The sequence below is a fragment of the Oryza brachyantha genome, chromosome 3 (assembly GCF_000231095.2).
Source record: "Oryza brachyantha chromosome 3, ObraRS2, whole genome shotgun sequence".
Taxonomy (NCBI): Eukaryota; Viridiplantae; Streptophyta; class Magnoliopsida; order Poales; family Poaceae; genus Oryza; species Oryza brachyantha.
Genome location: NC_023165.2, coordinates 18,929,906 through 18,933,229, shown reverse-complemented (window position 1 = coordinate 18,933,229; position 3,324 = coordinate 18,929,906). Strand labels below are relative to the sequence as shown.

At 38.2% G+C, this 3,324-nt stretch overlaps 1 pseudogene; it reads right to left on the bottom strand.

Moving 5' to 3' along the window:
• Positions 1–365: 365 nt before the first annotated feature.
• LOC102707760 lies at positions 366–3,007 on the bottom strand (annotated as a pseudogene).
• Positions 3,008–3,324: the final 317 nt, after the last annotated feature.

The following is a 3,324-nucleotide window of genomic DNA, read 5'->3' as shown; positions in this document are numbered from 1 at the left end:
CTTCATCATTCTAATTGTATTGAGCACCTTATCCCTTGCACTGTTAACTGATATTGTCTCATCACCAAGATTCTTCATTCTATAAATACAATTGATTATGAGCACTTCATCTTTCTCAATATTAAAATCTTCAAGGGAGATAGTTTCCCATTTATTTGATGAGATATGTTGATATTCAAAGGGTATGTTGAACATGCTAGCATAGTCAGCTAATCGTAGCCCTATATTTTTACTCGCAGTGTGTGGTCGAAAGCCTGGCTCAAGTAATTCTATACCAGTAATCCGAACCTTACGTGATCCATCTTCTACATTTGCGAGTTGTTCCAATAGTGATGGCCATTGAAACCCAAAGCAAATGCCAAAATCTATAATATGCACCTGTGATTTTCCCTTTGAGGCCTCAAGGATAGTTCTGTTAGAGAAATAGTATGATGCCCTCAAGAAAGGGCATGTTGCGATACACAAATGGAATACCTTCAAAATGTCCACTGCGTTCCTCCGTTTGGTGATGAACTTGTGGTATGTCTGACTTCCAGTTCCAGATAATCGTGCATCAAGGCTGTTTGCTAAGCAAAGTGCTACCCTTTGGGTATCATCCCCAGTAGGTGAAGCATGGTGTCTTATTATCTTCAGTATGTCACTAGCTAGGCTATGGTTGCTCGCAGCTACTGCTTGTGCACAATGGATAAGAAGGGTTCTTAGATCCACAACATCTCTCTTTTGTGTCCTTTTACCCCTTGTCTTTCGACAAGCTGATGTTTGGCCAATTTGTGAAGACTTGGTTGTATTGCTTGTCATGGCTTTGCTCAAACTAATGCCTTCATCTAGAGACTTATTATTAGAACTGAGCAGAACTTTGTCAAACATCTCATCTCGAATCGACTCATCGGAGTAAATGGCATACTGCTTATTACTCCTTCCCTCTAACAAATCAAGATCTTCAATACATGGATAATTGTTTCTATTACCAACCTCATATAGTGGATGCTTCCTTATGTATCTCGCATCAATTTGAAGTGAACAATTGTCTTGTCTAGGCTTTTCTGAAATGGAAAATTCATCCACTTTTAGACCAACATCCATTCGATTTGAGTCATGATAGAATTGTTCTGCCTCTCTAGTAAGGGTAGCCAAACTCCATGGATATTTAAATCCTTGAAAATTGTCACTGCAATTCATACTTGAGCTTATGTTTGTCGTTCTAGTTATGGAGCAGATATTGCATGATTTACCATTGGACTTGTCTATGTTGGCACTAAGGTTCTGCAGGTGATAACATCCATAAAGTGGTTGTTGCTGAGGCAATACCGGATACTTTTGTCCAAGAAGTTCATAGAAGGGCTCCTCCATAGCTTGAAGGGAGGTATCTTGTATAAGCATCTTGTCTATGTAGCTGAGAGTTATATCTGAATTGATGCTACTTTCCTGACGATCGCCTCCTGCACTAGTTTGGCACCAATCTGTTGTGGCATCTCCATTGTCTTCGTATGATTGGGGGTGGTAGAGCTTGCTACAAATGTTCAGTGCAACATGATCATCCTTTTTAGAGACAGCTGATTGCAGATCACAGTAGTTCATGGGGATTGGTGGGTTTAAAAATAACTCTGAATTGTTGGACCTATTTGCTGGATTCCTCATTGGAGCAGGTATTGCTTCCTTGCCCATTTGCCATAATCACATGAAAATTGTCAAATATTGTCTTGTCACTTGAGCCAATGATTTGATCTTGCAACCATCCTAGGAAGGCTCAAGTAGTTTGCGCAAGATTCTTCTGAGCTCCGGTATAAACAGCTCACTTAATATGTGAAAGAAACAAGCAAAAGGGTCTTAGAGAAGAAAAAACATAAATCAATATAACTTTGGTTGTCAGAAACTTACACATGACTAAAAATGTCATGATTCATCTAAGAAGGACCAAAGCAAATATAACCATGCCATGTGGCATGAAAAGTTAACAGGAGAACCAGGCTTAATATTAAGTTGCAAAATTATTAAACACCATTGGATTTTTCACATTGTTTTATTGGTAAAATTACATTCGAATTGAACAAAGTTGCATACTGTGGACTAATTACTGCAATTAATGATAAATAATATTTTTTAAGTTTAACGTTCTATAGAAAATAATAGTTTAGCCATCATTTAAATGTGAAATTAAACTTCACCCTAGACTGTCAAAAGGTTGTAAGAAAATCTTCATAAACTGAATGATGATAGGGAGTGCAACTTTCATCACATTAGCATCAATCATGTTTTATACCCAACCTTTGAGGTTAGAGTTATGAGGAAATAACATTTCTAGCATAACAATGCCAAACAGTAAGGGTTCAACTGATTACTGATGCAGATTTCTGACCATTTACGTGCTCTTTGATGCACTTAACTGGAAGTTTGTAAGGTTCAAGGTTCAAATACCATAAGTTAACGTTCAATTCAGCTTATTGATCCTATATCCAAGATTATCATAAGACCATTTAAGATGATAGTAATAAGTAGGAAAAGATCTTTCATATTTCCTTCATGACAGCTCGTACTTTTTTTGTCTAGTGAACAATATGGAAATGGACATTTCTCTCTTTTTTTGGAACAGTATAAGTACAATTTTCAAACCACAACCTTTGTAAATTATTTCTACAGAAGTGAGACAACAATATTGGTTATGTAGGTTACAAACTATGCATGCAGGGACGGAGCTAGAACAAAATACAAAGAGGTGTTACTCACTTGTTTTTAGTGTTTTGAAAAGGATTTAGGCTACTGCGGATGCCTGAATTTGGATTGAGAGGGTGCATACATGGTGAAAATAGATAAATTCTACTTAAAAAACTTTTTGATCTGGGTGGCTGGGAACCTCAGGCACCATATAGCTCCGCCCCTGATGCATGGCATTAATGCTTTTAGAAATTATGATAGCCACACATCCCAGGATACCAGAGTGATCTTTTGTAACAGGATGGTATTCAGCCAAACTGAAATGCTGACCTATTGATGCCCCAACAGAAACCATGTCATTTACCCTAGAGCTGTATAACCAGAATGATAGGACATAAACAGAGCCTTACCGCTGATCTGTTGCAGGGACCACACAGAATTCAGATAGAAGATGGCAACTCGGCAAGGCGGACACACAGCTCAGCTGTATGAAACTCTTAAGACGAACAGAAAACAGAGGGCACAAGCCGAGAGAAATCCACACACAAGCAATTTAACTGCAGGATCTTCAGATTAGCATAGATCAATTAAGCTGGCCTGGCCCTTAAAAGTAGCAGCTTGTCACAAAAAAAGCTTAGCTAGCTTGCTGTTTCAGCCGTTCTGAGGAAATTA